This window comes from Podarcis filfolensis, assembly GCF_964270895.1.
Source record: "Podarcis filfolensis genome assembly, chromosome: 7".
NCBI classification, from domain to species: Eukaryota; Metazoa; Chordata; class Lepidosauria; order Squamata; family Lacertidae; genus Podarcis; species Podarcis filfolensis.
In genome coordinates this window covers 1,591,713-1,616,755 of record NC_139603.1, presented here as the reverse complement: position 1 = coordinate 1,616,755, position 25,043 = coordinate 1,591,713, and positions in this window count along the sequence as shown.

Here is a 25,043-nt window from a genome sequence, read left to right as displayed (position 1 = left end):
AAAATGCTGGCTTCTGGAGCAATTAGAGGACTGAAAAGGAAAATGGAGAAGGCGTTGCTTTAATGCGATGTCAAGATTATATCACTTCCTTTCCTTTAGATGGCACCATTCCACCATTCTGCTGTTTTCGGCACAACCTGACTTTTCCCCATGTGGCAATTAGTATGCATTGTACAAAGAGCAGAAAATTCCTTTGTTACACAAGGGCTCAGGAGCACCAAGAGAATTGAGATGGTGTCAGCATTTCCATTAGAAGTAATGTTTTTAACAGCACAGTTGTTCTATCCTTGCAAATAAGCATTTGTAAAGCCACAGCAAGCCTACAAAACCATTATAATTCCTTTAAAGTCTGGTATGTAAGAAATGTCAAATTTTGTGAAGCAGCTGAAGAAAGTGCACTCTTAAAACACATCTAAATCTGCAGAGCTTTGTTGAAGGCAGTATAGTATAATGTCTCCAAGGGTTGATTCACACATGCATCTATGTCATCAGTGTGGGCCAGGGGTTAGAGTGTTGGACTAGGACTGGGCAGACAACTGTTCAAATCCCTACTCAGCCATGAAGCCCATGGGGTGACCTTGGGCCAGTCACTATCTCTTATCCTCACCTACCTCACAAGGTTGTTGTGAGGATAAAAATGGAGAGGAGAGAAGTGTGCCTGCCACCTTGAGCTCCTTGGAGGGTAAAAAGGTAAAGGACCCCTGGGCGATTACAGTAAGTCCAGACAAAGGCAACTATGGAGTGCAGAGCTCATCTCCAGCCTACTGCAGAAAGTGGTGGGCTCTCCTTGACTGGAGTTACTGAAGAACAGGCTGGGCAGCCAGGGATGCTGTGGTTGCATCCTTCATTGCAACTCCTCTAGGGAGTTGGGTTGGTTACGAGAGGCCCTCCAAGATCCCAATCTCTAGTTGGGTTGGTTACGAGATGCCCTCCAAGATCCCATCCCATCCTGCGCTTGCTCTGTTTCAGATCTCTGAATCATTGGACAACATTGTAACCATGCATGTTTGAATTCACCCACATTAAACTGGACGTGAAGAACACAATGAAAGCACACAGGGTGGACAGTAAACATGTGCTGGAAGGAGGAAAATGTAGTGTGAAATGAGACAGAAATAAATTTGCTCCCCCCAATTCCCCCCCGTGAAGTATTCTGGCAAATATTGGCAGCCATGGCAGAGCACATGGTTTGCGTGCAGAAAGTCCTGGTTTCAGTCCTTGGCACCTGCAACTGGACAGCTCCGTGAGCAGGTGCTGGGAAAGAGTCTCTGCTGAAGAGCCGCTGATAGCTGGAGCAGCCGACACTGGGCTAAATGCCTCAATAGTCTGACGTGATATAATGCAGTTTCATATGTTCCAATATTCACTGTGTAGTCTCTGAACACTTGCCAAATATTTGGCAGTAGGTGGTAGCTGACAGGCAATAGCATTTCATGTCAATCAGTATTTAGTAGCTTAGAAACGGTGGTGTTTTGCATATGACAGCTAACAGATGATGAGATTTCCTCTCTGACATAGTAAAAAGTCAAAAGAATCAAGAAAGCCAGTGTCTAAAGTGCTCATTCATTGCCAAGTTTCAAATATTCAGACATACGCATTTCAGCTCCAGTTTCAGAACAGAATATGCCATTTTTGGAGAGCAAGGTTCTGAGTTTAAGGAGAGAGCTGAGGCACAGCGGCGTGTTTCCAGGACTGATATCACTTTATAGCATAGAGAGAAAATATTACTTCCTGTGATATCTCTGTATGCTAAAAATAATAATTCAAAAAGCTTCTACCAATTGGCAGGAAATGTATTTAACATTTTCTTATTGTTTCTAACATGAGATCCCAAAATTAAATAAATCATTTGTAATTGGTGTTTTTGTCTTGATACTGGTCATTGACCGTAATAAAACAACTTGACTTGACTTGACATAGATATGTTTTTTCTTGTTTCAAAAATTTAGCTTAAATGATTCTCACTCCCACAACCTTATTTATATGCAATAGCCACATTATGTTGACCTCTTGCATCAGGCTGTCTTTCATGTCTCATTATTAAACTCATATGAGATGAAAATGTCCCTCCCTCCAAAAAAAAATATTTTGCTTTCAAGAATGTCCATCCCAAGTGAATGAAATTCTGTGAACTGCACTTCCAAACCATTCATACAGTGGTATACACAGACAAGTTATGAAACATACCACACATCAGCTATCAAAATGTGTGTGCGTGCATTTTATCACATGCATCTTATTTGTACTTTTAGAGCTCAATCATATGCTCAGGAGGAAGTTCCAGTACATTCCATAGGGTGTGTTCATACTCCTGGGTAAGTATGTATAGGATTGCAGCCTTGCAAGTATTTTTTGCCCAACAGGTTGTCAAGAAACATAAATTACAAACTCTAAAAACCAAACACCAACAATAAAGAAAAACATATACAGTGTTTGAAAATCCTCACCATCCTAACCTATTGACAGAATTTAAGGGCCAGACTAAACACGGACATGTTTATTGAACACATACTGGCCTGCTAACCCACAAAGAGTGGTAAGGTAACTATTTTTGACATCAAAAGGAGTGAAACCTGCCTCCTCCTTCCATCCCCTTGCTCCACGTGGATTCAGGCGGCCATCCGATGCCCTCTTTCCTGAAAGGAAGCCCAGCTGAGCTCATTGGGATTTACATACGAGTGGATATTTGTAAGAGTGTGCATAAGTTGCTTCCCCCCAGGCCAACTTCATTACTAGAAGTGAGCCAGAATGGAAAGGGGGATTCAAATAATTCAGGTGCAGCAGTTCAAGATGAGGGAGGCGTGTGAACTCCTTTTGATGTCAACAGGAGGCTCCACCAACACTTTAAAGGTACACAGGTCAGTGCATGTTTATTAAGCATGTGTAATAAGATACTGGATGTGTTGATTTCCCAAAGGTTGGTAACAGCAGGCATAGGGCAAGGAGAGACATACTGTGAAACAGAGATTTGGGATTGTAGCAGCAGGATGAAAGTGCTGCAACACAGCAGCCTGGAACTGATCAGAAGACAACAGGGACACCTCTCAAGTTTTGTGTGGTTTACATCGTCTACCCTACCCTCTAATGATTGTTGTTGTTGTTGTTGATGATGATAATAATAATAATAATAATAATAATAATAATAATAATAATACACTGTATTTGCTTCCTTTGGCCACTTCTGTACTTGTTCTTTCTGTTAAGCAAAATCCTAGACAATTTTCATATGTCCTTCTGATTTCCATTCCCCAAGGTGCTCTCAGGCTTTTCTTCACAACAAACAACCTTTATAATATAATTTTCTAGGAGTAAGAAACACCATTGGAGGGACACCACACACTGTTCAAGCCGTCCCCCTCAGTGCCCACTTTGCACATAGCTGCCTCTTTCAGAGAGCTGCTTCCCCATGGCGCTTTCAGATGCAGCTTTGGTATGTCTGGGACTCCTGCAGATGCCTAGGTCTTTCCCACCTGGTCACTACCCTGTGATGTGCAGGGTGGTGATTGAGTAGGAAAGATCCACATGATTGCCTTCATTGACATGGTTGCTGTATTCACACACATGCCACAGCTGCAAGGGAGAGCACCATGGGGGCAGAGGAAGGGCCTCCGAATGGAACGAAACACAGATGTTCATCTTGCTAGCATTATTGGTCAAGCAGCTATATCAAAATGTTGCTCAATAATGCTCTTTTCTGCATTTACAAATGCACTTATAGTGCAACTCTTTGTGTCCAATCCATCTTGATCAATGAGGCCATTCCAAGTGCTGTTGAGTACATGGTAAAACTTTGGATAGAATTGTAGAATTGGAAGGGATCCCAAGGGTCCTCTAGTCCAACCCCCTGCAATGCAGGAATCTCAACTGAAACGTATGTTCTGCTCTGCGGCAAAGCAGAGTCTGGCAAGATCTTACATATTGTATTTATTGTATTTCTTCCCCACCTTTTCCTCTAAGGAGCTCAAGGCGGCCTACATGGTTCTCCCCCTCCTCCTTTAATTCCCACAACAACCCTGTGAGGCAGGTTAGGCTGAGGGGCAGGGACTGGCCCAAGATCACCCACTAAGCTTCGAGGCTGAGTGGGATTTGAACCTTGGTCTCCCAGATCCAAGTCCAACGCCACACTGGCTCTCAGGATGCTGCTGGGATGAGATGGCAGCAGTGCTAACCCTGATGAGCTGCAGCCTGTGGCAATAACCCCACCATCACAACTGTGAAGAGCCAGCCACAAGGACTCATGAAGCCAGGATCCCCTGAAATGTGAACATATGCAAGCCAGCCAAGCATGTGCTTTATGTGCAGGCCTCCCTTGGAGCGGCTGGAGGGAGGGGAGGTTAGCAAATGTGAGATGGAGCTTGTAACAGTCCAGGCAAGAGAAGGTGTGACTTTTCTCAAGCTGAGGATTTGGAGGAACCCAGGACAGGTCCCATTCATACTGCGGGGGTGGGCGGGGGACAGTGGAAGACCATGGTTGTCCTTCCTGAATTTGAATTTGCCCAAATCAGTAACTGGTGCCTTGTCTACACATACTGCAGAATGAGGCAATAGAATGGACTATATCACTAGAGACTCCATCTGGGCAATATAGTTTTTGCGTATACCCTCATTGAAAAACAACTATCACATGAAAATAAACTGCCCTGCACAAATTGCAAAGGAGTATATCAAGTTTAAAGGTCCTAGCTTAGCCCATGGTCTGCTGTGCTAATCTTCTATTTCATGGGGAGTTTAATCATAAATAAAAAAAATTCTAAAATAAGTAAATAAATGGCACCACTCATCTGCAATTCAAACTGGAACAAATTATTTCAACCTCTTCTTCTGCTATGTATGTAGGCCATTGGTGGTCACCATATTTGTGCCAGCCAATTAGGTGTTCTATGAAGAAGCACTTTCTTTCAGCTCACCTGAGTCTACTGCCAACAAATAGAAGAAGAAATGGTAAAATTGTTATTGGGGGACTTTAGCGCTTTGGAAAGCACATGATTGGAACCTCTCCCTATCATTAAAAAAACCAGAAACTTCTACACATAGAAGTAACTTTTTTCCTTGTATGCTGATTTTTCCCTCCGGAAGCCTTTACCCAAAATCTAAATATTTCCCTGCAATCTGAAGTTTAGTTAAGTTTGCTGAATTGTGGTGTAGACACCACTTCTCTCACACAACTTTAAAGGTAAAGGTAAAGGTAGCCCTGACTGTTAGGTCCAGTCGTGACCGACTCTGGGGTTGCGGTGCTCATCTTGCTCTATAGGCCGAGGGAGCCTGCGTACAGCTTCCGGGTCATGTGGCCAGCATGACTAAGCCTCTTCTTGCGAACCAGAGCAGCGCACGGAAATGCCATTTACCTTCCTGCCAGAGCAGTACCTATTTATCTACTTGCACTTTGACGTGCTTTCGAACTGCTAGGTGGGCAGGAGCTGGGACTGAACAACGGGAGCTCACCTCGTCGCAGGGATTCGAACCGCTTACCTTCTTATCGGCAAGCCCTAGGCTCTGTGGTTTAGACCACAGAGCCACCCACATATACAACTTTAAAGAGGTACAATTCAGGAATTATTTCTATCCCTTTATCTGCCTCAGTATGAAATGGGTTTGAGAGTGTCACCCTGTCAAATAGTAAGGAGAATTCTACCACTTTGTAGGTGCAGATCTGGGGCAAAACAGTCATTCTCTCCCACCACTCCTAGTCATGCTGATCAAAGAGTAACATGTTTGCTCCTGGATTTCATTCTTGATATGAGGAATATTGTGCTGCAGATTGCCACTCTGTCCTCAGCCTTTTGGGGTTCAGCACACGTGTGGCTGTTGATTTCCTGTCATGGACTAGTAAAGTAGCTTTAGGTAAGGCAGTTCAGACATCTAGCCTGGCTTGAGAAAGCTTTGCTTAGGTAATAATTTCAAATCACGACTCTAAAGGTCAACTGGTGCAGTCAGGCTCATGGCAGAGTGCATGATTGATTTGCTACTTCAACTTAGCATGTGCAAAATCATGCAGAGGAAGAAAAAGGGGGTCAGTAGGTTTGGGGGGGAGTGTGTGTTTCCATTTTGATGGAACGATCTAATGAGAGGAGATCAAGAGTACTGAGTCCAAGATTTGGAAGAAGGTTCAGGCAAGACAACCTTAGTGGCCCCCTTCAAATTTTGGCCATCAATTTGTTCAAAGGGTAATGAAAACAGGCCATAGTCTACATGGATGGGCTGTGGCTCTGTACAGGTATTGCACCTAAGAAGAGCCTGCTGGGTCAGGACAGTGGGGGCCACTCTAGTCCAGCATCATGTTCTCACAGGGGCGGAACAGTTGCCTGTGGGAGACCAGCAAGCGACATTGCAGCACACAAGCACTCTCCCCTCCTATGCTTCCCAGTTCAATCTCCAGCATCTGCAGGCTGGTTTGCCAAAATCCTTTGTTGGAAACTCTGGAGAGTCACGGAGGGTCTATGCAGTAGTCTCATTTGGTATGAGGCAGTTTCAGATGTTCATGTGTATATTCAACTTATCACCATGTTTTTAACCATACTTCAGAAATTGCCAATAGTTGCAAATGAGCCAGGGAGGTCTCCATTTTTATTTCCAATGAAATCTGCAGTGGTTAAAGTAACAGCATTCAAAATAAATGCTAAGACAGCTGGTCACTTATACTTGCTACTGAATTAACCAGCTACATTCACTGGTCTGAGCACTTGTGGAGAAATGAGGTATGAAATCTCTTATGCATCCCCTGCTACTTTGGAAATTTGGACCACGTGAGAATGGCAAGATTGCTGGGACAATGGTCTCTCTTGAGGCCCCAGCAAATGGCCAATGTCTCTGCCGGCCCTATAGGACATAAATCTGCGGAAGTATTAAGGGTATAGCAGGATCCATCCTCTTGATTAATTAAGACAGCTCCACAGATTAAAGCTTCGTTTCTTCCCTCCAATTAATGTATTGGGATTGTTCTTGAATGCCTTCTAGGGCCAGGGTGTCATGGGAAGCCTCTTTTCCCATATGCCCTGCCACAGAGAGGGCTACTCATGGCCTGAAGCTGGACTTCTCCTGGAAGTAAATAAAATTGTAATCAATGGAATTTAAGACCAAGAAAATATGTTTAAGATTTTGAAGTGATCAACTAGTTACCATTACACTGCTTACTAATACAGCGGTACCTCTGGTTACGTACTTAATTCGTTCCGGAGGTCTGTTCTTAACCTGAAACTGTTCTTAACCTGAAGCACCACTTTAGCTAATGGGGCCTCACCGCCGCTGCACAATTTCTGTTCTCATCCTGAAGCAAAGTTCTTAACCTGAGGTAATATTTCTGGGTTAGCGGAGTCTGTAACCTGAAGCGTACGTAACCTGAAGCATATGTAACCCGAGGTACCACTGTATTTACCCATACGCTACATAAGACTAGTGGTAGTGAATAATGGTCTGGACCTCAGAGATGAAATCCAGGGCTCCAGAGCCCATGACTACTTAGAGAGCGGCAGATGATGGAGGGCAATGGGCAATACACCTGGCATTAGCATGCTTCCCTCCCTTTGGGGTGTTTTTGTTTTTTTTTATAGTCAAGATGTGGCTGGCCAGTCATGTACATGCTTACAGATGCTCATTTTAATATTTTATCCTTCTCTACAAGAAAATGATACTTATTTCCAAGTAAGTAAGCATCAGGAGAGCAGAAACAAACTCCATTTTATTCTGGCAGTTATGATGAAGAGCTTACAGCAGTGGTTCTCAAAGGGTATGTGCTGCAAATTGCACAAAGCATTCGTTTGGTGTGCGATTCCTTGCTCAGCTAGGGAAATGCATTCAGAAGCTCACTTCCATGCACCTCTGAAGCCAGACAGGGGCAACTGTAACTCTCCTCCCATTGAAATAAATGGGCTGTAAAGGCGCTTAATTGGCTTGCAGGACACAACTTTTTTCAGCAGGCCTTTTTAGGCATTTCTGCTTTTTGTATCAATCTGAATTTTTATATCGTTCAGCTGTAATTTTTAGTTGATAATTTTAGCTATACTGTAATTTTTGTAGATTGTTTGCCACCTTGACTATTTTTACACATAGCTGGTATAGAAATGTTGGAATAAAACAACTAAATAAAATGCAATACATTTTAACAATTCAAAGCATTCTATATATTTTATTCTCAGTAATGAGAGTTAGCATCACAAACATTAACACTGTTGTCAAGGAGGATTAGAGGGCATCTCACTCAGAAAGCTAGACGAGAACTTTTTTTATCTTATTCAATCTAGAATAGAGCAGATATTGGAAACTCCCAACTCCACCCAAATACAACTAAAAGTCCAGCACCATCTATTAACAAAACCATATGACACTATTATCCACCCAACTGAAGAATAGCAAGCCAACAGTTATAATATAATTAAGAAATATTGTCAAAATTGTACTTTGTGTTCAATAGCTTTATACAGTGCTAAATTAATTAAAACGAATAGGCCACAAACAGTGCTTTGCATTGTTTAGGTTTAGGTTTAAGTTTAGGTTTGGATCTGTCCCTGTTAAGTGTTTTATGTCCCGTTAACTCCAATGTTTGTATCTCTCTCCTGCAGATCAACAGGACTTGAATGTGCTTAGCTTGGGCTGGATTATGCTCTTTTCTAATTATCAAGAGATTTGAAAGTTATAACAGTAAAATCAGATGTCACTATCTTACATTGGCCTCCTGATTAAAGAAACTGTTTCGGAGGTAAGCTCTTTCTTTTCATGATAAGGCATACAAGAATTTCATTTTGGAGTTTATCACAACCATTTTGTCCCAGTGCCCCTGCTGTCTAACCCTGTTTGCTGACTTACCCAGGGTTTACTGACAAGTTCTACTTGAGTAAATTGTATTTAGACAACAATATATTTCATTCAAGTCTCTTGCAGTGACTGGGCCAAGGTCAGTTTTATATTCTGCTGAAATCATAAAGTGACACTCGAGATAAACAGAATGTTTACTCTCTCCATGTGAGCTGGAGCTGATATGTAAATTTATCCTTATTCTTTCATCAAATTTGCATTTACCCTCTTAGTCAAACACTACAGGACTCCAAATCAAACAGTTTTAATGGTGGTCAACTCTTTATGACCGATTGCTGTATCGAAGGGAAAAGAAGCAGCAATTTAGATTAAAATGCAAAGAATAACACAACACGGTGAGTGTCATCCGGTTTGCAATAATTGGGTAAAATTTCCATACAAGTGAATGGGTTTTGGTGCTTGGGTGCCTGAAAAGCAATTGCTGTATTCTTGTATTTTTATTATGCTCTCGTTATCTGCAACAAACAGGCCATTCTCACCTGTCATTGTTATTTTTCTTATGATCAAACAAGTCAAGTGCTACTGAACAAATTCTTTTTTTCCTCCACCCACTTTTATAATCTACATGAAAGAAACGCACTTCGATCCACAATTGAAATGGCCTGCAGATATAACAGCTAATTTTACAATAATGCCTCAGAAGAAAAGGAAATCTATAGGCAGGATTTTATCTTTCATGCAACCTAAAAGAAGATCAACATATGCTAACATGCATATTCAACAAAGGCTGAAAATTTCCTTAGATGAAGGGTTAGGAGAGCAAGGCTGGAGACAAAGAACAATTTTTAAGAGAGTTAAATGTGGCCTGAGAAAAGGGATTTACTTCCCATGGTGTAGTGCATACACTTTGGTTCTTTTGTTTGCATTTCTTTTGTTCCATTATTATCTGCAGTCAGATAGGTTTCATGTGTTTTTGAAACAATAAGTAAACCCACAAAACCTGTTTGTGAAAATGGTCTAATTAATCACACTATGAGCAGCGATTCCTCTTTCAAATTGCCTTCAACTCTTCTTCTTCTTCTTCTTCTTCTTCTTCTTCTTCTTCTTCTTCTTCTTCTTCTTCTTCTGTAGGTGGGAATACTCCAAAAGAGCTAGATACCATATAAATTGGCATCTGTTGGCTCCCGTAGATGTGAAATGCACAGAATGGAATTCAAGTGTTTATTTTCAGGCTCTACACTGTTTTGAACAATGACCTGTATTCACACATGCTGCTGAGTAACTTTAAGATTCGCTCTAAAAGAATATTTCCAGCCTTATTTTAGCAACAAGTGAAATAGTTTCCGTGATGTGCATCCATGAGAGGTAGTGTGATGTAGTGGTCAGACATTTGTTTCACAATTGTACAAACAGTGTGGGGCAGAGCAGAGATCACAAGCTGGGGGTCACCAAATGAAGCAGGTCAGCTGGACGGACAATAGGAAGTACACAGCACATGACTAGTCAGTATGGAATTCCCTGTCACAGGGTGAGAAAATTGCTATTAGCTTGGAAGACTTTTTAGACACATACATGGAGGAGAAATCTGCCCATGTTGCTATTAGATATGATAGTTGGAACCTGCAGGTACAAGGACAATATGCCTCTGAATATTGGATGTTTAAGGATAAGCAACAGGGGAGCCCAATGCCTTGAAGCTTGATCTGTGAACTTCCAGAGATATTTGGTTAGTCAGTCCTGGATCCATCCTATGTTGTTAGTGTGACCCATGAGCTTGGAAGTCCCTGCTTCAAATTTCGCTGCAGCCACAAACTCACTAGGACTAGATGGCCTCAAATAAGCAACTATTTCCCCAGCTTCCGCATCGGCAACAATAGCATCAGACTGTCTATTTTGGACTACTGTAAGGATTACTGAAACAATGTCAATCTGAACTACTTTGAATCCTTCAAGCATGCTTTATAAAGGCATTGAAGTAGTATTATTGTTGCTGTTGTTATGCCCCAAAGCTAGAATGGTGGATTAATCAAAGACCACACACCTGGGATGACTAAACCACCAATTTGACGTTTACGGAAAACATGCTTTCATACAAGATCAGAAGCTTTTCTGGCAGATAATTTTGGGAGAGCAGACACAACAGGAAAATAAAAGAGAAAAAGGGGTGAATGATATGGCTTCCTGTAGGAAATAAAAATGATGGTCAAGATCCAGCTGCAGTCATAGGTGTGTAACAGCTGGTAGCCCCCAGCTATGGATATCCCAATTCACATCCTAATTCACAACAAAAGATGCATTCAGCCAGTTCAACGAGTAAGCATTACAATGATGTTGAGAATGTCCATCCATGTCTCTTATGTGTGCCAAGGGTGGCTTCCAAAGGCAGAAGGCTGCTTCTGCGGACAGATCTCTTTTGCTGGATCTAGGCAGAATGATATGGGTGAAAGCTTTTATAGGACTGCCATGCAATTTTAGTAAGCCACCTGATCCGGTAAGAAAGGTTACAGTCCAGTTGGACAGTCTATTGCACAAGCCCCATATATTTTATTTACCAACTTTGCAATCCCACCCATTCTCCAAGTTGCTCAAGGCAGTGTATCTGGAGTTATTCCATTGTACTCCTCTCTCTCTCTCTCTCTCTCTCTCTCTCTCACACACACACACACACACACACACACACACCCCTCTCCTAAGTGAGCTTTATGGCTGAGCAGGATCCCAAGCCCACATCTTTCTGATCTACTTTATCCTCTATGCAGCCCTGGCTCACCATTCATTTCACTGGGGCTTGCATAAGTGACCTTTGAAATGGATTGTGCCTAGTGGTTTATTAAAATGATATTTAACAGGCAAGTATGTTTTCCTGCTTTATGCTGCTTGTCTTTTTTTTAAAAAAATATTAATCCATCAACTTTAAATAAAAAAGAGCCCAGACCTGAATTTCCCTTTTCAGTGTGGCTGTCAAATGGCTATCTAATAGTGGCAGGACTGTAGCGGGAGAGATATCTGCCTTTCTCTGGAGCCTGCAAGTATTTCTGCCATTCACGAAGCCAAAGGGATGCCACCCACATGGTGTTTGCTCAACATAAGCAAACAGATTGTAAACTGGCTGATAATTTTTGTCCTGACAATGTCATTTACTGCTGTCAGCCTTTTGTCTGCCATGTTTGCTTTATTCAAATATGAACCAAGTGGACCTCCCTTCCAGCGCTTTCTTCTGCATTAAAATCACATCAATTCCCTTCCATTCTCTCTTATCTAAAATTCATTGGAGGCCAATCACTTGGATGAATGCTTTGGTGTTTCCATGGAGGCTAGAAGTCTAGTGTGGACTTCAGGGGATTAGGAAGTTTCACATTTAAAGCCTTGAAGTGCACGTTTTTGTATTCTTCCATCCCCCAACCCCCAAATTCAGTTCTTTCTTTTGCCAGTAGAGACAGAGGAAAAATTTGCTACATCATTTTATTTTTCCCAAAGTGCCGTTTCACAGCAAATATATATATATATATTTCCTCCTGGTATGTGTGTATAAGAGAGAGAGAAAGAGATCACAAGACTAAAAACAATTTATGACTGGCTTCTTACTGTCCTGACTGACCGAGTGCTGTGTTGGAATGCATCCTCTGGATTGTCTTTAACAGCAATTTTCCATCACCTTGTATAATAAATTCTAGCACATCTTCAATAAGCTTGACTTGCATCCTGCTGCTCCCCAGGGTGCTTGCCCACAGGTCTTGAAGCATCTCCTTTGTTAAGAGAGGTCACGGCACTTTGTGTTAAATAATTCACATCAGACATGTCTGTGTATAGTCTGGAAGCAGCTGCAGATGTTGCCTGTTTGTTGGACAGTTGAAGACAGAACTTTACAATTTAGGTTTCCCAGCATCTAACCCAGAAGAGTTCAGAGGAACTTTTCATTTGGGGCAGCATGCTTTGAAATCATCTCCCCATCCCCTATCGCTGATGTAAATGTGTCAAAATTTTAGCATATACAGGTATACATTTTAAGGGAGCTTTGCTGATTCATGGCAGCACCAAATGTGCACTTGGAACCCTGCATCTCCCCCATATTATACATTTGGCACCTACAATAAATAAATAAACAGGAAATATATTCATGAAACACTATGGAAAATGTCTTCATTTCAAAAAACAATTTCTTTCTAGATGTTAAGCTAAAAACATATGATAACTGAGTGTTTTGTTTTTATTGTGCTTATTTTGTTTTACCTGCCACAAGCCCCTTGGGAAAAATGAGATAGAAAGCAAACAAGCTGGTATATATAAAGTACAGTATAAATAAGCCCAGGCTCCAGGCATGTAGTCAAGAAACAGAAATCTTGAGCCAATAATATTATTTAGAAGACATCTGAAGGCAGCCCTGCATGGGGAAGTTTTTAATGTTTAATGTTTATTATGTTTTTCTATATGTTGGAAGCCGCTCAGAGGAGCCGGGGCAACCCAGTCAGATGGGTGGGGTACAATCATCATCATCATCTTGGTGAGGAAGAAGAAGAAGCAGGGGAGATGATGGATATAATGCTGCCCCCCTTCTCCTCCTGATCAGCTGATCTGCTGTACTCCATCCTTTTTTCACTGTATGTACATATAGGCCAGCCTGCTGGGGACTGATGTACACACAGAAGCCATTTTTTCCGCCCGCCAGCTTGGGATATGCACAGAGCCATTCTTTCCACACTGCTAGATTGGAACATATACAACTATGTAGATTACAATAAAGTAAATATCAGGGTAGAAGGAGAAGAAAGGAGGCAGAAAAGTCAGGGAGGGACATGAAAGAAGAGATCTATAAAAACCCTCCATGTGTTGTCAGCCACAACTGGGTCATGGCCCATGACCTAAGGTGGTTCCTGCCTGTGACACCAGCCACTACCAATTGTTTTTTTGTTGCTGTTTTATAAAGAGAAGGTGCGGGAGGGGAAAGAGATAGAGTACTGAAAGGATAGTCAGGGAGCTTGGAAGCCAGAGAGAGAAAAGGAAGGATAATTAGAAAGAAAAGTCTCTCCTTTTAAAAACAATTTCAACAGCAGCATAAAAAGAAAGAGAGCAATAAAATACATTTACATTGATCAGCATGTAATAAAGCCAGGGCTTATGAATACCAGTTAGGAGGATTTTTCCCTGTTGACTTGATGAGCAACAGACAGGACCCTGTTGTCTAGTTAGACTGCTGCTGTTTCATGCCCAATTTCTTCAACAAGCCAGCTGCTTTTTATCGCCTGTTTTCACTGGCTTTTTAGAGAGGTTTTTTGATGTGTACTTTGTTAGCTACCTTGAGATTCTAGAAATAAGGTGGGATACAAAATGAAAAATAAAGGAACTAAATATATTAATGGTTTAGTTCATCCACAGCATAAAAACATCTGTAAAATGTTTTTGTTTTTTTAATGGCACTAGCTGTTCCATCTGAAATTGCTGTTCACGCACCTTATACAAAATCCAGATGGCATTGTTGTTTGCTTGTTGCATTCCAGTGTTTTCTGTGTTGCTGTCTGTTCATCTTTTTTTGCATCTAATCTGTAATAATCTTTCCCCTCAATTTGAACTGAATTTCAGTGCCACCTGTTAAGTATACATTGGCTGATGACTTTTCTATTAAAATGGCATTCAGATCATCTTACAATAAGAAATAATACAGAATAATAATGCAAAAATATAAAGTGCACATCCATTAAAACAATAGGCAATACTTAAAACAGCAGGAATTAAAAAAATAAAAAGGTAGTGGTACAAAATCTCAACTCATGTAGATCTGGCTTCAGGCCCAGGTGTGGCACAAACTGCCTTGGCTGCCCTGACAGATGAGCGTCCTTAGGAGAGAGGCTGGGACAGGGCAACTTTCTTGGTTCTCCTTGAACTCTCAGGGACTTCCCACGCCATCAAGCACAGTACCCTCCTGGAGCAGCTCCATGGGCTGAGAATGGGAGGTGCTGTGTCCTACCTCTCTGGTAATTTCCAAGGAGTTAGCTATGAGGGACTACTACATTACACTGTAGGAAGTGACCTGTGACCTCTTCAATCAAATGAAACTAAATCTGGACAAAACTTGAGATTTACAATGCAGTGCATTAGCTATGAAGAGTCAGAGCAGAAAGCAAATTGAACCTGGCTCAAAACATTTGCTGAGTCATGAAACTCAGTAGATGTCTGGGTCAGTTCATACACATCACCTAGTACTGGGCGACTTGCAGTTGAATCTGTGGGCATACTCTGTTTAAAAGCTTGAAGTGATATGAATGTTCTGTCTGTGGTATTTAATCTGTGATAGCTCATTCACCAATGTGGGGCAAAATTAGTATTTTTATTATCTGTTCATGCAAGTGCCTTTGTTTGCAGAGGATTTGCAAGGATCTTTCATGTACCAACTCATCACAATGCACCCTCTGCCTGTTCCTCTGCTCCTGCTGATGGACAAGCCAAACTGGAGTCAGTGCCGTGTCTACGGCAGAACATCTATGCCAATTATCTAACAAATAATTATGCCAATTGTTTAACAGGACTCCTTCATTGTCCATTGTATTTGGCTTCTGCTTTTCCCCCTTTGGAAAGAAAACCCCAAGCACAAGAGCAAAACCTAAGGATATAAAAGTGGGGGGCCTCGCCCCGCCCCACAAATTCAACAAGTGATGAAAACGTTTCACGTCAGTAACTGGAAGAACTTAGTATAGGCTTTACTGCTCTGCCCCACTGACAGCATGATTTAGCTCTGTGGGGTTTTGTACTGTTGACATGACAACTGTTGAATATGTCATAAATATCCTTGCAGTAGACATGAATAGTATGTTTGCCTTGCCTCCATTGTATTGCATGATGGGTAGCCTAGTTCTCCGCTTCTAGAACTCTTGGCAGTGCTTCCTTTTGATTGCAAAGTGTCTGCATTGTAGCTTCAGTAAATCTTCTCCCTCAAACCTCATGGAAGGGCCTAAGTTAGTCAGGATCAAGTCCTATTGAAACCAATGGAATAATCTAAGTCAGAATGGACTTAAGTCATGCTGCTTTCAGTGGGATGTGATCACAATAAACTATAGCTAGATCCAGACCAATCAGGGTATGTATGTATGTATGCATGCAATTTATACCCCACTTTGCACCATATGTCTCAAGGTAGCTAAGCCTATGGCATATCTGCATCATAATGCTTGCCCAGCTGCAGTAAAGCGACAGGTTGGGTCTGTTCTTGTAAATGGGGATGTATAGTGCCCCCCCAAAAAAGGTCTCCTACATTTATGCATCAGTTATTAATTAATGGATCATCTAATGAATTGGTGTGAAAAATCCAACAACACTACAGTTCTCTTGCTGAGGAGGGAAAGTGAACAGCAGAATTTCAGGCCATCAAAAGTATCTATTTCATTTCTCCCCACTCTATTCCTTCAGCTGTGGGGCATTTCCTCTTAATAAAGAATGAGATACACACACATAGTGGGCTCCCAGTTTCAGGAGCTGTGTGCTCTGGATAGGTATCCCAATTTCAAGAAGAACTGTAATCGCCTGGCTCACTTTGCTTGTTTTCTTATGCTTCCATTGAATCAGCACGTAAATGCAGAATTTAACCGTTGGTTGCAATACTTTCTTTTTGAAAAGTATATAATGATGGGAAGATCTCCTGAGAAATTTCACTCAACTTGTCGGAATTCTTCTGGCTCCCTTGAATGGCCTCAGATATTTTACCTGAAGAGTATGAATTTTGCTTTAGTTGAAATCTAGTAACAGTTAGGTATGTGAGGACCCAGCCACCCCAGTCATTTTTGAAACTTTTCTTTTTTATATATAAATCTGTTTTATTGAGTTTTACATTGCAAATTTAAATTCAAACATTAAACATCAACATCAACATTTAGTATCCCCTGAATCCTTTAACTCCCCTCCGCCCTTCCATGGTTACCATTTTCAATCTTTTTCAACTGCTTCACTTATTTTCTCTCTTTTTCTTAAATAAACCATTTTTACCTTAATTTTTAGTACATTACAAGTGTTACTCAAATCCTGTCAAAGGTTTTAGTTGTTTACAGTGTTCTATCCTTTTGAAACTTTTCTGGCTACCCTTGAATTTTCTCCATATTTCACTCTGAAATATGCTTCAGCTTCAGCTCTAAGGCAACTAAGTGACAACTAGGAATATAAAGGCAAATCTATCAACTTTGCACATTCTGAAACAATATGAGAACCAAAAGACATCCTTAAAAAATTGCACCTACCCAACATTTACAAAAAATGCACATATTAAGGGAATGTGTGCATAAAAATCAATGTGTTAGTGAAATAACATACAAAGATGCATTTTGTGTGTACATTAGTCAAAATGGCATACAGAAATATGTTTATTAAGGTAAACTTTCCTGAGGATTTTATAAATAAACAAATCACAAATTTCTGCAGAAATGTGAAGAACTAAATTTAAGATAGGAAAGATGTGAAACTGAGAGAACTGAAACTGGCAGATCCTTCCATCCTAGTGACAACCCAAGGATGAGAGTGATGATTCTGGCCTGCTTCACATAGTGACATTTTTTAAGGTCAGAAATCAGAATTCTATCTGAGGAGTAAACAAAATGAGTCTGTCTTCTTTCTCTGGTGTATTCCTTTGTTTGCTGCGCAGATAACCTCCAGTGGGGTCTAAAGTAGAAATTCTCATTGACATACCTATACTCCAGACTTAGGACAGAATCAGAATTAGTCTTCCTAGCTTTGTTGCTCCAATGGGATGTTTATGCTAAAGGAAGAGGGGTGGGATGCAATTTTTGCCAATTCCCTCTCCCATATGCAGTCCCCAGAGTCCTGAACAGATCCAGTTGGATGAAATTGGCTGGACCACTTGGATACAGACCATGATGTGGTTTAATGGTTATTCCCTTTTCCCAGGAACTCCTGTGAACTGTAGCTCTGGGGATGAGGAAACAGAGTTGTTAAAATAAAAAAGTTCAGCACCTCAACAATACAATCAATAATTCCTAGGACCCTGTGGGTGAAGCCATGATTTTGAAAGACTGGTATGCTGTAGGACTCCATAGCCACCATCCAGAGAAAGATTCCATTAGAACCAAGTTTGGGCTAGTTTGCCCCATTAATTTTAGCATTTCTTTGACAACAACCCTTTTTACCTCTAGGGGTCAAGTCATGACCTTTTAAAAAAAATTTCCCAGGCAAAGAAAGAAGGAAAAAAAGAAAGAAAGATTCTGCCTTTTTTAGTCCTACTTCTGCTTGTTTTTATATTGATGTTGGTTTTATGTTGTTTTATAGTTATTTATTCAATGTGCATTTTCAATTTTTTATAACCCACCTTGTGCAATGTTTTTAAAGTCAAAAGATGGGGAATAAAACTTTTAAATAATAATTAAATGTGCCATGTGTATCACGCAGCATACTCCTCCGGATCAGGACCTGTGAGGATCCAGAATTCCCTTCTCCAAAAGAAACTGGACCTATTAAGCCGACCTCCTAAGACTTAGGAAAGAGCTCACTTCACAAACTGTGAGGAGGAGCCTTGCACTGGGGGGGGGGGTTTGGGAGGGCAAGTAGGGATGGGAGAGAATTGTGCCGTCTGCACTTTTGTGCAAAGCTACCCAATTCACATTTCCCTAAACCAGCGGTTCTCAACCTGTGGGTTGCGACCCCTTTGGGGGTCGAATGACCCTTTCACAGGGGTTGCCTAAGACCAGGGGTCGGCAAGCTTTTTGGGGGGTGGGCTCCTCTGCCGCTCGCCAGGGCAGACACCGGAGCCACGCTTAGCAGAGCCGCAGCGGCAAACGGCTTGGAAACGCCCTCGGGCAGCTCGGCCCAGCCCCCTCCTCCTCTCAGCCGCGCGCAGCCAGCAGGCGATTGGCCGGCGATTGGCTGCACTGGGAGGAGGGGCAGGTTCCGCCGCGGTGAGGGGGGGGGGAATGTCAGCCGGGGGGGGGACGGAGCCCGGGCCTCAAAAAACAGCAACCACGGATTCCCCTTGCCAATCCACGGAAGCGGCCATTCTACACCATGCTTCAAGACAACTTTTCATTTATTTGTAATTAGAAATAAATATTTCGCAATATATAATTACATATTGTTTTGTGATTAATCACTATGCTTTAATTATGTTCAATTTGTAACAATGAAAATACATCCTGCCTATCAGATATTTACATTACGATTCATAACAGTAGCAAAATTACAGTTATGAAGTAGCAGCGAAAATAGTTTTATGGTTGGGGGGTCACCACAACATGAGGAACTGTATTAAGGGGTCGCGCCATTAGGAAGGTTGAGAACCACTGCCCTAAACAATATGCAAATTTAAACACAGCTACCCTGCAGAATTTGAACTTATCAAACCAAAATGTGTAGAAAACGTGCTTAGGGTTGCCATATTTTGAAGAGCAAGAAAGATGACACATTTGTCAGCTTCTACTTTTAACTATGGATCCCTATGATGACTCTTATTTTACAAACCTATTCTGAAGACAACATGAAATTCCAGTAAGTGCCTGGAATCCCTGAAATTTCACACTGCTCCGAGATTAGGGTGGTATGCAACACCACCAAAAAAATAATTTGATGCTGGGGAAAGGGAAATCTCCGAAGCTGGGGAATGAGTTGTTTTCAAAGGCTGGATGGAGTCTATCCTATCTTCTGTGTTTAGGGATCAGAGAGGGAAACTCTTAATGGTTGCTGGCTTACATTTCAAGCCACTGGGCTGCTGTTTTTTGCAGCATGCAAGTTAACAGGGCCAAGAGGCCTGCAGGTGGGTGTCATTATTGATCACTGCTGCAGATTAGTGCTTTGAATTTGCGTAGCTCAGGCAGAAAAGAACAGTACTTTTTTTTATATAAAAAAGCATGTTGTGACTTTGAGTCAGATTATCCACACAGAAAAAAGTGCCAATGCTGAATTGATTGGAGGCAGTCCTTCTCAGGACCATGTATGAATAAGCCAACAAGAAACAGGAAGATCTAACCATGAAGGAAGCTTGAAAATCAGATCAGAAAATGTCCCACCCCAGGGTCTTCCTGGCAGTTTCCTTTGTGTTCTGGTTAAGCGCAGAGAGAGGATCACAGACCCCATCACAGGCCTGTTTACTTAGGGAACAATCAGTAATGTATGAATAATAATGGCACCTTCTGACCGTGACTAATTGAATCACAGCATGCTGGTGAGGCAATGAGAAGGCTTTGCGAGCTGCTAGTCTATCAATGTTGTTTTTCAAGCAGCAGCAATGACTGATGGATGTGTACGCATTTCCAAACAAGTCATTTTAAATATTGCAGCATGAGTCTGTCGTTAAAAGAGGGGGCGGGGGTTAAGAAATCCTGAACTGAACAGCAAAAAGGAAGCAGTGGATGCCAAATAAAGAATCACATATATGTTCTGGTGTGGAACACACTGGCAGATTTGTACAGGGAGAAGAAGGGCCACATGCTGGATGAAGCCAGAGCCAAAGTATTCCTAGTAGATCAGAAATTGGTTAAAAGAAAGACTATGCATAAATGATCTCCTTATATGGTGGAGAGAAATGAGATGGGAGCATAATAATTTGGTCTGTTCTTGCAAACACAGATTGGGATGGTTCAGGTAGGCCGCCGTGTTGGTCTGATGCAGTAGAAATATAATAAATAAATAAATAATGTCCATTAGCACCTTAGAGACCAACTAAGTTCAGTATTGGTATGAGCTTTCATGTGCATGCACTTCTTTGGATTGGGATGGTCCTCTTTCACAGCTTCCTTTTTTTAAATGGGGCTAATCCATAATTCTTAATGTTTTAGGAAAACCTTCCTGGAACAGATGGCCAAGCATGCAAAAGGAAGGGAGATAGTAGTAATGGGGGACTTCAATTACCCGGATATTTGTTGGATGTCAAACTCAGCCAAGAGCATAAGGTCAAACAGATTCCTCACTGGGCTTGCAGACAACTTCATTGTCCAGAAAGTGGGAGAAGCAACAAGAGGAACAGCCATTTTAGATCTGGTCCTAACCAATGTTGATGACCTGGTTAGTGGGGTAGAAGTGGAAGGATCATTAGGCGCGAGTGATCATGCTCTTCTGAAGTTTACTATACAGCGGAAAGGAGCAGCCAAGCATACTAGGACTCAATTTCTCGACTTTAAGAAAGCCGACTTCATAAAACTTAGGGAAGTGCTGGGTGAGATCCCATGGACAGTAATACTAAAAGGAAAGGGAGTTCATGATGGCTAGGAGTTTGTTAAGAGGGAGATAGTAAAAGCACAACTTCAGGCAATATCAATGAGACGGAAACATGGAAGGTGCCTAAAGAAGCCAGGGTGGCTATCTAAAGAACTTTTAACTGAGTTAAGATTAAAAAAGGATGTGTCCAAAAAATGGAAAAGGGGGGAAACCACCAAAGAGGAATTCAAACAAATAGCCAGCACGTGTAGACACAAAGTCAGAAAAGCTAAAGCACAGAATGAACTCAGGCTTGCTAGAGAGGTTAAAAGCAACAAAAAAGGCTTTTATGGGTATGTTCGTAGCAAAAGGAAGAACAAAGAAACAGTGGGGTCACTCAGAGGAGAAGATGGTGGAATGCAAACAGGGGACACAGAAAGGGCTGAACTCCTCAATGCCTTCTTTGCCTCAGTCTTCTCCGATAAAGAAAACAATGCCCGACCTGAAGAATTTGGAGCAAATGATTCAGCAGAGGAAACACAGCCCAGATTAACTAAGGAGATAGTACAAGAATACTTGGCTAGTCTAGATGTATTCAAGTCTCCAGGGCCAGATAAACTGTATCCAAGAGTATTAAAAGAACTGGCAGATGTGATTTCAGAACCACTGGCAGTCATCTTTGAGAATTCCTGGAGAACAGGCGAAGTCCCGGCAGACTGGAGGAGGGCAAATGTTGTCCCTATTTTCAAAAAGGGGAAAAGAGAGGACCCAAATAATTACCGCCCAGTCAGTCTGACATCAATACCAGGGAAGATTCTGGAGCAGATCATTAAGCAAACAGTCTGTGAGCACCTAGAAAGGAATGCTGTGATCACCAATAGTCAGCATGGATTTCTGAAAAATAAGTCATGTCAGACTAACCTGATCTCGTTTTTTGACAGAATTACAAGCCTGGTAGATGAAGGGAACGCAGTGGATGTAGCCTACCTTGATTTCAGCAAGGCATTTGACAAGGTGCCCCATGATATTCTTGTAAAGAAGCTGGTAAAATGCGGTCTTGACTATGCTACCACTCAGTGGATTTGTAACTGGCTAACTGACCGAACCCAAAGGGTGCTCATCAATGGTTCCTCTTCATCCTGGAGAAGAGTGACTAGTGGGGTGCCACAGGGTTCTGTCTTGGGCCCGGACTTATTCAACATCTTTATCAACGACTTGGATGATGGACTCAAGGGCATCCTGATCAAATTTGCAGATGACACCAAACTGGGAGGGGTGGCTAACACCCCAGAGGACAGGATCACACTTCAAAACGACCTTGACAGATTAGAGAACTGGGCCAAAACAAACAAGATGAATTTTAACAGGGAGAAATGTAAAGTATTGCACTTGGGCAAAAAAAATGAGAGGCACAAATACAAGATGGGTGACACCTGGCTTGAGAGCACTACATGTGAAAAGGATCTAGGAGTCTTGGTTGACCACAAACTTGACATGAGCCAACAGTGTGACGCGGCAGCTAAAAAAGCCAATGCAATTCTGGGCTGCATCAATAGGAGTATAGCATCTAGATCAAGGGAAGTAATAGTGCCACTGTATTCTGCTCTGGTCAGACCTCACCTGGAGTACTGTGTCCAGTTCTGGGCACCACAGTTCAAGAAGGACACTGACAAACTGGAACGTGTCCAGAGGAGGGCAACCAAAATGGTCAAAGGCCTGGAAACGATGCCTTATGAGGAACGGCTAAGGGAGCTGGGCATGTTTAGCCTGGAGAAGAGGAGGTTAAGGGGTGATATGATAGCCATGTTCAAATATATAAAAGGATGTCACATAGAGGAGGGAGAAAGGTTGTTTTCTGCTGCTCCAGAGAAGTGGACACGGAGCAATGGATCCAAACTACAAGAAAGAAGATTCCACCTAAACATTAGGAAAAACTTCCTGACAGTAAGAGCTGTTTGACAGTGGAATTTGCTGCCAAGGAGTGTGGTGGAGTCTCCTTCTTTGGAGGTCTTTAAGCAGAGGCTTGACAACCATATGTCAGGAGTGCTCTGGTGGTGTTTCCTGCTTGGCAGGGGGTTGAACTCGATGGCCCTTGTGGTCTCTTCCAACTCTATGATTCTATGATTCTATGATTCTATATATGAAGCAAAGTGACAGCTTTTGCAGAAATTACTAATTTGTTTCAGATGGTACCAATTTTGATTTGTCCATTGCAAAGTGTGATGAATTATGAGAACAGATCCATGCCTTCAAACCTTCTAGACCAGAGAATAGAAAGGGAAGGTGGAAAGGAGATGGGTCCCAACCATGGCAAGAAGTGTTTTACTCCTTATATATTTAAAACAAAAAATTTTTTTTTTCCTTCCAGTAGCACCTTAAAGACCAACTAAGTTAGTTCTTGGTATGAGCTTTCGTGTGCATGCACACTTCTTATATATTTGAAAACCTAGATTTAGAGTGGCACATAAATAGAAGGAAGGAAGGAAGGAAGGAAGGAAGGAAGGAAGGAAGGAAGGAAGGAAGGAAGGAAAATAATTTTCATGAATCATAACATGAACAATTGGTTTGTTTATATCTTGGGTCATGTGAAACTCCATGACTTTGCATTTTAACTACCCATTTAAACTCATCTATTAAAGAATACGAACAGAGTTGAGTTATGCAAGTGCTTTTCTCTCTCGCACTGAACATGTTGTCTTAGGTTGTTTGGATTGGCACCTACTCTGGCTGGAACCTCATGCTGTCTTTTATTTTATCTAAGCTTTTTACACATTCCTAATCCCCCTTGCTGGCATTCTAGAAGTGGATACTAAAATCAGAATGAGAAGAGAAACAAACTGACCTGTGCTCCTTTGTTAAGAGAATTCAGATCTAGTATTAGCAGCCCAAAAAAGCTGGGCTCATTTTCCAGAGCAGATGAAGCATTACTGTATCTCCATCGCTTACAGTAAAAGGTAAAGGCAAAGGACCCCTGGACAGTTAAGTCCAGTCAGACTTGATGGTGGGGTGCGGTGCTCATCATACAGTGTTGCCATCTGTATCACAGACATGAATTAAAGCAGTAGCTTTGAAACTGTCTACCTATGATAAACTTTGTCTACCTTGACACTTCTGCCAAAAAAACCCCATATACATAAGTTGGCATCTCAATTTGACCTTGAATGTCATTTTAAGGAGGTCTCTGATGAGAACTAATACAGCATAGTGGTAAAAAGAATGAGCTGTGAACCAAGAGGTCTCTAACCCAAAAATCAAATCAAAGCAGCCTTTCCAGAGCCAGCCCAATACATTTTGCTGCCTGGGGCAGAAAATCCCATGTGCCTCTCCATGGCAGTAAAGGTACAATAATAATAAATGATACCAATATTTTAAATGAATAATTTTGTTGCACATTCATGGCACTCCCAATCACCCTGTCTAATGGCATGGCTGATCATTAAAAAAAATATATAGATAGGGACACTTGCCTCACTTACGAAGCTGCTGTAAGGACAGCTGAGATCAAAATCTCTCTGAAGTGCTTTGAGAAAGTATGGAGAGCACTGCCTAAATTTCAAGTACATCATCTTGCTAAAGGGAAGCACTTTTAAATCCCCTTGATTTTCAATGGGAAAGATTTAAGCACATACTGAAGTCAATGGGACTTGAAAGCACTTAAAATCTGCAGGATCTTTCCCTAGGTATTACTACTATTACTATCACTACTATAACTATTCTGAACCCCTCTCATGAGCCAGAATAAGGCATTAAAACTTCTCCCTGGAGGCGCTGGCTCAACAATTCTAATGAGTTCCAGGCTATGAAGCACGAGACACTTAGCAGTTCTTGAAACTGGCACTTTGTGTGAAGGCACCAATCCAGCACCAGCCTTCTGTGAGGGTGATATTTTATTTGATTAAGAATAGGATAGGAAGTTCACTAAATTCTGTGTAAATCCTTTCTTTCTCAATACTATTAAGGGAAACGTTGTGATTTATATCCTCTTTGTGCACTCAGATTGTCAGAGCAGAGGTGCCAGCCGCTGGAATCTGGTCCAAAACAGCAAGCGTGAGGTCTGGGTATAAGTCAACAGAAGCTTTGTTTATACAGTGGAAGCCAAATGAAAATCCTTCATGCTGTGGACCAGCTCTAATTCTTCAGAAAGGAAACTGCCTAGTCAAAGTCTTTTCTTCATCCGT